Below are 14065 nucleotides of genomic sequence, written 5' to 3'. Positions count from 1 at the left end.
CTATTTGGAGGTCAACTGTGTGTGAATGTTCTTGCGTTACAGCACAAACAAGGTAGGTCTGCCAACTGTTCAAAGAAATAACCCAGGAAAGTAGTGATCAGTGTGATAGATTAAATGTAAAGGAGATATTAATATGACAAGTGAACTACAGTATACGGTATACAAAAATAACATTGCCATTCATCTCTCTGTTAAACACAAAAAGCCCCACACACACAAACAACTGACCTGGTCCAACCTTTGTTTTGTATGGTCAGAAAGGTGACAAACGTATGTGGAATAGGGACATACTCTCTGTGAGAGAGTAGGTTTAGGATTTAGGTTTAGGAGCTCTCTCTCTGTGAGAGAGTAGGTTTAGGAGCTCTCTCTCTGTGAGAGAGTAGGTGTAGGAGCTCTCTCTCTGTGAGAGAGTAGGTGTAGGAGCTCTCTCTCTGTGAGAGAGTAGGTGTAGGAGCTCTCTCTCTCTGTGAGAGAGTAGGTGTAGGAGCTCTCTCTCTGTGAGAGAGTAGGTTTAGGAGCTCTCTCTCTGTGAGAGAGTAGGTTTAGGAGCTCTCTGTGAGAGAGTAGGTTTAGGAGCTCTCTCTCTGTGAGAGAGTAGGTTTAGGAGCTCTCTCTCTCTCTGTGAGAGAGTAGGTTTAGGAGCTCTCTCTCTGTGAGAGAGTAGGTTTAGGAGCTCTCTCTCTGTGAGAGAGTAGGTTTAGGAGCTCTCTCTCTGTGAGAGAGTAGGTTTAGGAGCTCTCTCTCTCTGTGAGAGAGTAGGTTTAGGAGCTCTCTCTCTGTGAGAGAGTAGGTTTAGGAGCTCTCTCTCTGTGAGAGAGTAGGTTTAGGAGCTCTCTCTCTGTGAGAGAGTAGGTTTAGGATCTAGGTTTAGGAGCTCTATCTCTGTGAGAGAGTAGGTTTAGGAGCTCTCTCTCTGTGAGAGAGTAGGTGAAGACACCATAAAGTACAAAATATCAAGTTAGTAGCCTAGATTTACTAAATATACACAGGCAACAACCCAAAAGGAAAAGCCTCTGTATCAGGATTAACCTGTCCTCTCTACATGAAGAGGGCAAGACTGAGAGAAACCAGAGAGGAAGAGTTGAAACGAGACGGATACATGTCCCAAAAATCTGTCTTCTCCATCATGTGGTGTTTTCACTGTTTTTGTATGGAGGGCATTAAGAAAAAATAAAAATAATGATTGAACGGCTTACTTGCTGCTTGTTTGATCAAATAGAAGTTTCGTAATGATGAGGTTGTTACGAGTGTTCTGACGGAAGTAGGAGGAATAAACACGATTCAGTAAGAAGGTTCTAGAGCTCAACATGTCTTCTCCATGCAACACATTACTGAGATCTGTTACAGTATCTGACAACAACACCATGACATTGATGCACTGACACACATCTCTCTTTTTGTTGAGTCATGCTAGAATAACACAGTGGGATATAAGAATATTTGTAAAATGTATTGTAGGACATGGTGATACAGTAGTAGTAGTGGTAGTGGTAGAGGTATTAGTAGTTGCATTGTTCATACACACTGGTTGATATTTTGTCATTTTAAAACCATGAAAGAGGATCAAAAGCCTAATACCTTAAATTACTACACCTCACCACATCCTTTACCTGCCTTGGACAACAGACTGCAGAGACAGTATGTAAATATGAGAACAGTGTCACTGTCACCGGTTATATAAATAGATTCACAGAAAACAACAGTCGTTTCCACAAATAGAGTCAAATTAATAAGTGTTGTAATATGAAATGAATACACACTGTAACTACAGCGAGCCAGAATCCTGCCTGCAGTACATTCTAATGAACATGACAAGCCAACTGTCTTCGTTCTGCCTTTAGAGATGGTATCAGTATGACTGCAGTACATTGATATTACCACAATATTCTAATAAAGCCCAGGGGAAAATAGGAACCCAATATGAGTTATGTACCTCACCACCACACTGTTCTCACTCAGCATCCTCCTGGGATGTGTGTGTGTGTGTGTGTGTGTGTGTGTGTGTGTGTGTGTGTGTGTGTGTGTGTGTGTGTGTGTGTGTGTGTGTGTGTGTGTGTGTGTGTGTGTGTGTGTGTGTGTGTGTGTGTGTGTGTGTGTGTATACACACATCATCCCACAGACTCAATGAGGAAGACAGTATTCAATCAAAAACTTTAACCAGTAACAGGTTTTCGAGGATAAGCCATAAAGCTGAATTGTTCCTGGTCTTTTAGCAACCCCCTCAGAGCTGGGCCTGTAAATACCACATAGCCTTACATCCCATGCATTTAGTCATGATCAAATATGTTTTTGTCACTGACATTTCATTGTGTTTGAATGTATGACAAACATATTTATTACTGAATGGGAAGAGTAAAACTGGAAATTGTACTGTAAAATGATTTTATCATTTTTGGGGTCAATTCATGACAATTAATATACTGTAGTAAATGTCCCCTATTGATCCCTTTCATGATCTCTTTGTTTTGAGGTGTTTCTCACATACTGTGAAAGTGGACACTGAGCACTGAAACATTCTATTTTGTCTAGGTGTTTTCAGAAATACTTCATAAAACAGAGAGGAAATGTCCATTTCAACACCTTTATTTAAAAATGAATGATGAAAATCTCTATTGGCAACTAAGCTCACGAGGCATTTGCAAGTTATATTCTTTAAGATTCAGAGACATAGGGCCATGCATTATCATGCTGAAACATGAGGTGAAGGGGGCAGATTAATGGCATACAATGGGTCTCAGGATCTCAAATTGCCAATAAAAAATTAAATTGTGTTAGTTGTCCATAGCTTATGCCTGCCCATACCATAATGGTTAGAGTGTTGGGCCAGTAACCGAAAGGCTGCTGGATTAAATCTCCGTGCTGACAAGGTAGAAACCTGTCATTACGCCCCGGAACAAGGCAGTTACCCCACGGTTCCTAGGCGTTCATTGTAAATTAGAATTTGTTCTTAACTGACTTGCCGAGTTAAATAAATGTATGTAAAAAAACAATAATTAATATACAATTAAAAACACTGCCACCACAACGTTGACAAAAGCAAACCGCTCACAAACAGGATGCCATACCCAATACTGTTTTAACCGTTATTAATCTGTGAAGAGCACTTCAGCGTGCCATCGAAGGTGAGCATTGCCCTCTGAAGTCCGTTACAACACCAAAGAGCAGTCAGTTCAAGACCCTGGTGAAGACGACGAGCAAAAAAGATACGTTACACTGAGACAGCTTCTGACACATTTTTTGGTGGAAACCCAGAGTTTCATCAGGTGTCCGGAAGTCTCAGACCATCCCACATGTGAAGATGCCGGATGTGGAAGTCCTGGGCTGACGTGGTTACACGTAGTTGTGAGGACGGTTCTCTGAAACTACTTTGGTGGCGGCTTATGGTGGAAAAATAAACATTCAATTCTCTAGCAATCTGGTTATAAGAATGGAGGCACAGATGTGATTGAGAGATAAGATGATGTACGTGTCACTGTCAGTCTGACTACATCACTCCATTTAGAATCCTGCTGCTGATGTGATCCCAGACAACTGTAGTCACCACTGTGGGAAAACTCAGCTGCACTGCACTCAGACTCCTCCCCCCTGTATGACACATCTGAGAGTGACAGACTCTCCACTGAATATCTGGGAGCAGATATCTGTATGGTCAGAACAGCCTTAGCCACTCCTGCACAAAATCAAACCAGGATGATACAATTGCCTTTCACATGTTATTTTGAGACGCAAAAACTCAAAATATGTCCAGCCAAAATCAACTTTAAGAGATGGAGGCTTGATGAAGTGAACAAATATCTACCATCGTAATCTTCAGTGTCCAGAGTTGATGTGTGTATTCAGCACTACAACAAAGAAAGTCACATTGCACCAATATTATCTCTAAATAAATAACAACATGCCATATTCATGTTACTGATCACCACATACTTTATACTTACTGGACTTCATTTTAAAGGTGCAATCTGCAATTTCCACAGATTTGAGCCCTTTTAAATGAATAATAGCCATTCATTCTGAAAGAGTATAACTTTTAATTGCCTCATAAGGAAAAAACACATGATTTCACATCAAATCAAATGTTTTGGAACACTACACACATCAAATCAAATTGTATTTGTCACATGCACCGAATACAACAGGTTTAGACCTTTCAGTGAAATGCTTACTTACAAGCCCTTAACCAACAATGCAGTTCAAGAAACAGTTAAAAATATTTACTCAATAAACTAAAGTAATAAATAGTCAAATTAAAAGAAAAAGAACAGGCACCACACTGTCAGGTCTCTGACCTCCTCCCTATATGCTTTGCCTATTTGATGGTTCGTCTGAGGGCATAGTGAGATTTCTTATAAGTGTCCCGCTCCATGAAAGCTGCAGCTCTAGACTTTAGCTCAGTGTGGATGTTCCCTGTAATCCAGGTCTTCAGGTTGGGATATGTACGTATGGTCACTGTGGGGACGACGTTGTCGATGCACTTATTGATGAAGATGGTGACTGAGGTGGTATACTCCTCAAATGTCATTGGTCATCTGACCACGTCCGTATTGAGCAAGTCACTGGTACTTCCTGCTTTAGTTTTTGCTTGTAAGCAGGAGTCGGGAGGATAGAATTATTGTCAGATTTTCCCAAATGGAGGGCGAGGGAGAGCTTTGTATGCATCTCTGTGTGTGGAGTAAAGGTGGTCTAGAGTTTTTTTCCCTCTGGTTGCACATGCAACATGCTGGTAGAAATCTGGTAAAACTGATTTAAGTTTGCCTGCATTTTTTAAAGTTTTTTTTAACCTTCATTTAACTTGGCAAGTCAGTTAAGAATAAATTCTTATTATCAATGATGGCCTAGGAACAGTGGGTTAACAGCCTGTTGTTCAGGGGCAGAACTGCAGATTTTTACCTTCTCGGGATTTGAACTTGCAACCTTTCGGTTACTAGTCCAGCTCTCTAACCACCAGGCTACCCTGTCACATTGAAGTCCCCAGCCACTAGGTGCACCACTTCTGGATGCACATTGTCTTGTTTGCTTCTGTCTTATATACAGCTTGTTGAGTACGGTCTTTGTGCCAACATCAGTTTGTGGTGGTAAATAGATGGCTACGAATAATATAGATGAGCACTCTCTTGGTGGATAGTGTGGTCTACAGATCATCATGAGGTACTCTACCTCAGGCGAGCAAAACCTCGAGACTTCTTTAATATTAGAAATCGTGCACCAGTTGTTATTTACAAACAGACATACACCCCGCCCCTCGTCCTACCAGACATAGCTTCTCTGTCCTGCCAATCCTCACATATGCATTCCTCTTTTCCAGGTGGATGGATCTTCACATGTGATCACATAACCTTTCACATGTGGAATCAATGAAAACCATTTGGTTTTGGAACACTTCACATGGGATGATATTTCATATGAAATTTCAGAGGTGGATATTTTTAACATTACATTTCACAGGTGATGCCCTAAAATGTGTCGTTAGGATGTCCCCGGAACGTCACACAGTCAGTGTTTTCAACTTTCTTATTTGACACACTTTGACATGATTACATTGTGATTGTTTATTTATACTGTAATTATTATTCAAGATATCCACTTGACCAAGAAAGAGATAGTAACTAAATGACTACCGACCCATTGAACTCAATTCCATCATTACGAAATACTTTGAGGGGCTTGTCAAAGACTACATCACATGCTCCCTCCCCGACACACACGACCCTCTCCATTTCCCCTACTGCCCTGACAGATCCATGAACAACACAATCGTCATTTCACTGCAAGCAGGCCTCACACACCCAGACAAGAGGAATGCATATCTGAGGATGCTGTTCATTGACTACAGCTCGGCCATCAATACCATAGTGCCCTCTAAGCTCACCAGAAAACTCATAGCCCTGGGACTGAACTCCTCCCTATGCAACTGGGTCCTGGACTTACTGACGGGCAGCACTCAAGTGGTGAAGATAGGCAACATTACTTCATCAACACGGATTCTCAACACAGGGGCCCCACAAGGGTGCATCCTCGGTCATCTGCTGTACTCCCTGTATACCCACGACTGCATGGCCTCAGCCAGTCCCAACTCCATCATCAAGTTCACTGGTGACACAACAATAGTAGGCCTGATTACCAACAGCGGCGAGACACCATACATGGAGGAGGTAGGCAATCTGCAGGTGTCGTGCCAGGTAAACAACCACTCCCTCACCTTCAGCAAAACAAAGGAGCTGATTGCGGACCTCAGGGGGAACCAGGTTGGACACGCCCCCATTCTCATCAATGGGGTTGCTGTGGAGACGGTCAAAAACTTAAAGTTCCTTGGCGTACATACAGTGCCTTGCGAAAGTATTCGGCCCCCTTGAACTTTGCGACCTTTTGCCACATTTCAGGCTTCAAACATAAAGATATAAAACAGTATTTTTTTGTGAAGAATCAACAACAAGTGGGACACAATCATGAAGTGGAACGACATTTATTGGATATTTCAAACTTTTTTAACAAATCAAAAACGGAAAAATTGGGCGTGCAAAATTATTCAGCCCCTTTACTTTCAGTGCAGCAAACTCTCTCCAGAAGTTCAGTGAGGATCTCTGAATGATCCAATGTTGACCTAAATGACTAATGATGATAAATACAATCCACCTGTGTGTAATCAAGTCTCCGTATAAATGCACCTGCACTGTGATAGTCTCAGAGGTCCGTTAAAAGCGCAGAGAGCATCATGAAGAACAATGAACACACCAGGCAGGTCCGAGATACTGTTGTGAAGAAGTGTAAAGCTGGATTTGGATACAAAAAGATTTCCCAAGCTTTAAACATCCCAAGGAGCACTGTGCAAGCGATAATATTGAAATGGAAGAAGTATCAGACCACTGCAAATCTACCATGACCTGGCTGTCCCTCTAAACTTTCAGCTCATACAAGGAGAAGACTGATCAGAGAAGCATCCAAGAGGCCCATGATCACTCTGGATGAACTGCAGAGATCTACAGCTGAGGTGGGAGACTCTGTCCATAAGACAACAATCAGTCGTATATTGCACAAATCTGGCCTTTATGGAAGAGTGGCAAGAAGAAAGCAATTTCTTAAAGACATCCATAAAAAGTGTTGTTTAAAGTTTGCCACAAGCCACCTGGGAGACACACCAAACATGTGGAAGAAGGTGCTCTGGTCAGATGAAACCAAAATTGAACTTTTTGGCAACAATGCAAAACGTTATGTTTGGCGTAAAAGCAACACAGCTCATCACCCTGAACACACCATCCCCACTGTCAAACATGGTGGTGGCAGCATCATCGTTTGGGCCTGCTTTTCTTCAGCAGGGACAGGGAAGATGGTTAAAATTGATGGGAAGATGGATGGAGCCAAATACAGGACCATTCTGGAAGAAAAGCTGATGGAGTCTGCAAAAGACCTGAGACTGGGACAGAGATTTGTCTTCCAACAAGACAATGATCCAAAACATAAAGCAAAATCTACAATGGAATGGTTCAAAAATAAACATATCCAGGTGTTAGAATGGCCAAGTCAAAGTCCAGACCTGAATCCAATCGAGAATCTGTGGAAAGAACTGAAAACTGCTGTTCACAAATGCTCTCCATCCAACCTCACTGAGCTCGAGCTGTTTTGCAAGGAGGAATGGGAAAAAATTTCAGTCTCTCGATGTGCAAAACTGATAGAGACATACCCCAAGCGACTTACAGCTGTAATCGCAGCAAAAGGTGCGCTACAAAGTATTTTAAGGGGGCTGAATAATTTTGCACGCCCAATTTTTCAGTTTTTGATTTGTTAAAAAAGTTTGAAATATCCAATAAATGTCCACTTCATGATTGTGTCCCACTTGTTGTTGATTCTTCACAAAAAAATACAGTTTTATATCTTTATGTTTGAAGCCTGAAATGTGGCAAAAGGTCGCAAAGTTCAAGGGTGCCGAATACTTTCGCAAGGCACTGTATGTGAGAGGAGCTGAAATGGTCAAACCACACAGCCACCGTGGTGAGAAGGGCTCGACAGCAACTCTTTAACCTCAGGAGGCTGATGAAATTCGGCATTTTCCCAAGGGGCCTCACAGTATTCTACAGGAACACCATCAAGAGCACACTGTCGGGCTGCATTACAGCCTAGTATGTCAACTGCATCACAGCCTGATACCGACAATTACCCTGCCCACACCTTAATGGACATTTGTATTTTTCATTGTCACAGTTGTAAATATGTATATATTATTTTTTATGTTTTTATTATTGTTTCATTTACACCTGAACTGTTGGATCTCAGAGTTTAAGTATTTCACTGTACACTGCTATTACATCTGTGACCTTATGCATGTGACTAAATAAACAACTAATCTAAATGCAACATGTCCTCACAAGCATTTCGCCAAACCCGCAATAACATCTGCTAAATATGTGTATGAGACCAATAAAATGTGATTTGATTGAAACTCACAATCTCTTGGTTCATGGCATTCCAATCTTCCACGGCACCGTTTGTGTGTCAATAACTAATTTCACCTATATTGCTAAACGTTGAACTTTACTGTAAATCTCAGCTTTGTTTAAAATACACTCAATAAAACCTATTATATTTATCAAAGTGATTCAGGAGTAACATTATAACAGAATAATATGCCCCACCAACATTATACAAATATACAGAAAAAACACAAGTTACTGAAGTAATTAAATTAAATCAATGATGTCAGATTAACTGATAACTAAAATATCAGTGCAGATGGCATTATTTTGCAAAGTGCGGTGATATAGGTATAGGTATTGGTATAGATATAGGAACAGGTAATTCATCTGTGGGGTACTTCTGAGAATGCAGAAGTACAGACTCTTTAGCGCAGCAGAAAGATCAGCATACCCCAAATTTAGAGGTTGTGAGTTTCAAATTCCAGGTGGGGTCATATTGAAGTGATCATGTCAAATGTACAGCATGTCGCTCACCTTAAAACTCATACACCATTTAATTACATCCCTTGCAAAAAAGACTCTATCTCGTGTGCGGTTTCACATTAAAATTGCATTTTCACATGTGAAACAACTGTTTTCACATGTTGAGCTGACATTTTCACATGTGAAAACAAGAGACTTGAGGTAAATCTTGAAACCACATGTTCACATGTATTAAATTCATATTATCACCACCTTTTCACCAGAGAAAAAATACGTTTCCACCTCACATGTGAATTGCAACAATTTCACGTGTGAAAAACTTTCACCTGAGAAAATCTAACTCTGTAGAATTGCATTTTCACATTTGAAAAAATTGTATATTTGCTGTTTTAGTTGTGAAAATGTTATCACGTTTAGTTTCATGGTATCACATTGAATATTTGTAGCCCCATGTTGTCTCATTTATTTCACGAGATCATGTTTCCATGTGCTATAATATTTGTAGTTTAATGACGTGTCGTTTACATTGACTCCGTAAGTCCAGCAGGCTAGTCTTTTTCTTATTTTTTATTTAATGTTTAATTTCTTACTATTATTGTTTTTTATTGGTGCGTAACTGTTATGAAAGTTGTATTGTCAATTTTGTTTTGTATTTAAAAGCCAATTTAAATGTGTACATGACACTGCAACAACATTTCCCCAGGGGAACAATAAAGTCAGTAAGTAAGTAATGTTATCACATGTCACTTTACATGTTGTCACCTACAGTACCAGCAGCATACCACCCTTCATCCCACTGCTGGCTTGCTTCTGAAGCTAAGCAGGGTCGGGCCTTGTCTGTCTCTGGATGGGAGACTGCTGGAAGTGGTGTTGGAGGGTCAGTAGGGGCCATTCTTTCCTCTGGTCTAAGGAGATCCCAGGGCAGTCTAGGTGACATTACCCTGCTTTGGTTGCTGTCTTTTTGATAGGAAGTTAAATGGTTGTCCTGACTCTCTGTGGTTATTAAAAATCCCATGTCACTTATTGTAAGACTAGGGATGTTAACCCTGGTGTCATGGCAACATTCCCAACCTGGCCCCCTTCCATCATAGCCACCTAATCATCCCCCTCATTACTAATTGGCATAATACAGTGTCTTCAGAAAGTATTCACACCCCTTGACTTTTTCCACATGTTGTTGTGTTACAGCCTGAATTTCAAATGGATTAGATTGAGATGCTTTGTTACTGGCCTACACACAATACCCCATAGATTATTACAAATGAAAAGCAGACATTTCTTGAGTCAATAAGTATTCAAACCCTTTGTTATGGCAATTTAAGGCAAGCCTAAATAAGTTCAGAAGTGAATTGTGCATAACAAGTAACATAATAAGTTTCATGGACTCACTATGTGTGCAATGATAGTGTTTCACATGATTTTTGAATGACTACCTCATCTCTGATCCCCACACAGACAATTATCTCTAAGGTCCCTCAGTTGAGAAGTGAATTTCAAACACAGATTCAACCACAAGACCAGGTTTTTCAATGCCTCTCAAAGACGGGCACCTATTGGTATATGGACACAATTTAAAAAAGCAGACTTGAATAACCATTTGAACATGGTGAAGTTGGTAATTACACTTTGGATGGTGTATCAATACACCCAGTCACTACAAAGATACAGGTGTCCTTCCTTACTAACTTGCCAGAGAGGAAGGAAACTACTCAGGAATTTCATCATGAGGCCAATGTTGACTTTTTAAAACAGTTTGAGTTAAATGGCTGTGATAGGAGAAAACTGAGGATCGATCAACATCATTGTAGCTACTCCACGATACTAACCTAATTGACAGAGTGAAAAGAAGGAAGCCTGTACAGAATACAAATATTCCACAACATGCATTCTGTTTGCAACAACATACTAAAGGAATTCTGCAAAAAATGTGGCAAAGCAATACTGTTTTTTTTGTCTGAATACAGAGTGTTATGGTTGGAGCAAATACAATACAATACATTCATCATGAGTTCCACTCCTCATATTTTCAAGTGGTGACTGCATCATGTTATGGGTTTGCTTGCAATCGAGGACTGGGGAATTTTTCAGGATAAAAAATAAACAGAGTTAAGCACAGGCAAAATCCTAGAGAAAACCTAGTTGTCTGCTTTCCACCACACCTTGGAGATTAATTCACCTTCCAGCAGGACAATAACCTAAAACACAATGCCAAATCTACAATGGAGTTGATTACCACGAAGAAAGTCAATGTTCTTGAGTGGCTGAGATACAGTTTTGACTTTACTTAAAAATCTATGGCAAGACCTGAAAATGGTTGTCTAGCAATGATCAACAGCCAATTTGACAGAGCTTGAATCATTTAAAAATAACAATGGGCAAATATTGCACAGTCCAGGTGTAGAAAGCCAAGATAAACCAAGAAAAACTCACAGCTGGAATCAATGTCAAATGTGATTCTGTAAAGTAATGACTCAGGGGTGTGAATAATTATGTAGTTATGTAAACTTCATGTTCAATAGATTTGCAAACATTTCTAAAAACGTGTTTTCACTTTGTCATTATGGGTATTGTGTGTAGATGGGTGAGAAAAGTAAACAATTTAATACATGTTGAATTCAGGCTGTAACACAACAAAATGTGGAATTAGTCAAGGGGTATGAATTCTTTCTGAAGGCACTGTATCACTCCTCACCTCTCCACCTAATAGCTGATGTGTGGTGATCGTTCTGACACAGACATGGTTGTTTTGCATCATCCAGGTGGGTGCAACACATTGCTGGTGGATGAGGTGAGTTTCCCCCTACTATGTAAAGCGCTTTGAGTACCTCAGTTGGTTAAAAAGCGCTATATAAATTCCAAATATAACACAGAATATACTGTTATGTAATGACAATGTTTGCTAACAATATCAGTGTAAACAAACACTGTACATGAATGAATTCCCCTAGCAACATTCCTCAGCTGTACACCACAACAAGTGGCAGGGTGGACGTTTTGTGGTAGTTTCGTTTACGGACTGCAGCTTTAAAATGGCCAGAGACTTACCATGTCCTGCAATATCATTTTAGTACCATTTACTAATAAGCATTTGCACTGTTTTATCAATAAGGAATAAAACACAAAAAAGCTAAAGTATAAAATTGTCTTAACATACATGAGTAGTCTTTTTTCCATCAAAGGTTTAGTAAATCAGGTAATTAGTGTTCATACACAAACACACTCACTCAGTACTTACAGAGTAACACACAGAGCAAGGTGGGCTCCATTCTGTCCTGCTGGAACTCTGAACTACAGTTCTTCTGACGAACCCCTCTACTTCTTATACGATGACAGACGCCTCTTTACCGTCACACAGAGAAATAGAGAGAGAAGCTTTCTACAGAAATGTACAAAGACTGAGAGAAAAAAGAGTAGCGGTTAAAGCCGTGTTTCTTTTCTGACCAACTTCTCTGTATAGCCCCACACTGCATGATGTCACACTGGTTACTTCCTCTTTAGCCAGCTAGCCAGCTAACCTCAGTTGTTCCACTGCCCACACAGGAAATATAACAAGTTCAGACAACCCCTAACTTTCTTGAGTGGCACAGTGGTCTAAGGCACTGCATCTCAGTGTGAGAGGTGTCACTACAGACCCTGGTTTGATTCCAGGCTGTATCACAACCGGCCGTGATTGGGAGTCCCATAGGGTGCCACACAATTGGCCCAGCGTCGTTATTTGGCCCTGTCCGGGGGCCACAGTGTCTCCTGACCCCTCCTGTCTCAGCCTCCATTATTTATGCTGCAGTAGTTTGTGTCGGGGGGCTATGGTCAGTTTGTTATATCTGGAGTACTTCTCCTGTCTTATCCGGTGTCCTGTGTGAATTTAAGTATGCTCTGTCTAATTCTCTCTTTCTCTCTTTCTTTCTCTCTCTCGGAGGACCTGAGGCCAAGGACAATGCCTCAGGACTACCTGGCATGATGACTCCTTGCTGTCCCCAGTCCACCTGGCCGTGCTGCTGCTCCAGTTTCAAATGTATTGCCTGCGACTATGGAATCCTGACCTGTTCACCGGACGTGCTAACCAGTACCAGACCTATTATTTGACCATGCTGGTCATTAATGAACATTTCAACATCTTGGCCATGTTCTGTTATAATCTCCACCCGGCACAGCCAGAAGAGGACTGGCCACCCCTCATAGCCTGGTTCCTCTCTAGGTTTTGGCCTTTCTAGGGAGTTTTTCCTAGCCAACGCGCTTCAACACCTGCATTGCTTGCTGTTTGGGGTTTTAGGCTGGGTTTCTGTACAGCACTTTGAGATATCAGCTGACGTACAAAGGGCTATATAAATACATTTGATTTGATTTTGATTTGAACCTCAGTTGTTCCTCTGCCCACAAATAGACATCTTCACCCCCACCTTCTTCCTCCTCCTCACCCCCTCTCTTCACACACATTACTGATTTGTAGTAGCATGAGTCAAAACCACAGTCAGCTAGCTAACTCCATTATTCAGATGGATCTGAGGAATACTTTAGGTTAAAGACTGACCACATAGATATGTCTTTGTTATTGTGTTGTTTATGTGATGTGTATCAGGGTAATTGTTCATGTATTTTGCATGTGTGTGTGTTGTTTAGTTTGTATGTGTGTGTGTGTGTGTACGTCAGAAGCATACACATGCATTACCAAAAAACAGAGATGGGAGGAGTTTCAAAGCTGGGAAACTGGGTACATGAATCAAAACATTTTAGCGTTTCCCAATTTATTCCAATAATTTACCTCTAAATATATGAAAGTGTATTTTTGTAGATTGTAGAGTGTGCGACACTTGTACAACATGTCAAGGAGCAAACATAAATAGAGAGAGAAAGGTTAAAGGGGAAAAGCAGTCAGACTTCACCTTCAGAGGGTACTTCCAGGTAGATATCAGCCCCCTCTTTTTTTTGTAAACAATTTTTTTACCTTTTTTACTGGGCAAGTCAGTTAAGAACAAATTCTTATTTTCAATGACGGCCTGGGAACAGTGTGTTAACTGCCTGTTCAGAGACAGAATGACAGATTTTGTACCTTGTCAGCTCAGGGATTTGAACTTGCAACCTTCCGGTTACGAGTCCAATGCTTGAACCACTAGGCTACACTGCCGCCACTTCAGGGACAGGCCTGTAAGTACACATTCTAGTGGATCACAATAAAG

Source organism: Oncorhynchus masou, unplaced genomic scaffold (assembly GCF_036934945.1).
Source record: "Oncorhynchus masou masou isolate Uvic2021 unplaced genomic scaffold, UVic_Omas_1.1 unplaced_scaffold_2560, whole genome shotgun sequence".
NCBI lineage: Eukaryota > Metazoa > Chordata > Actinopteri > Salmoniformes > Salmonidae > Oncorhynchus > Oncorhynchus masou.
The sequence above is the reverse complement of the archived record's forward strand: the minus strand, read 5'-3'. Positions refer to the sequence as shown.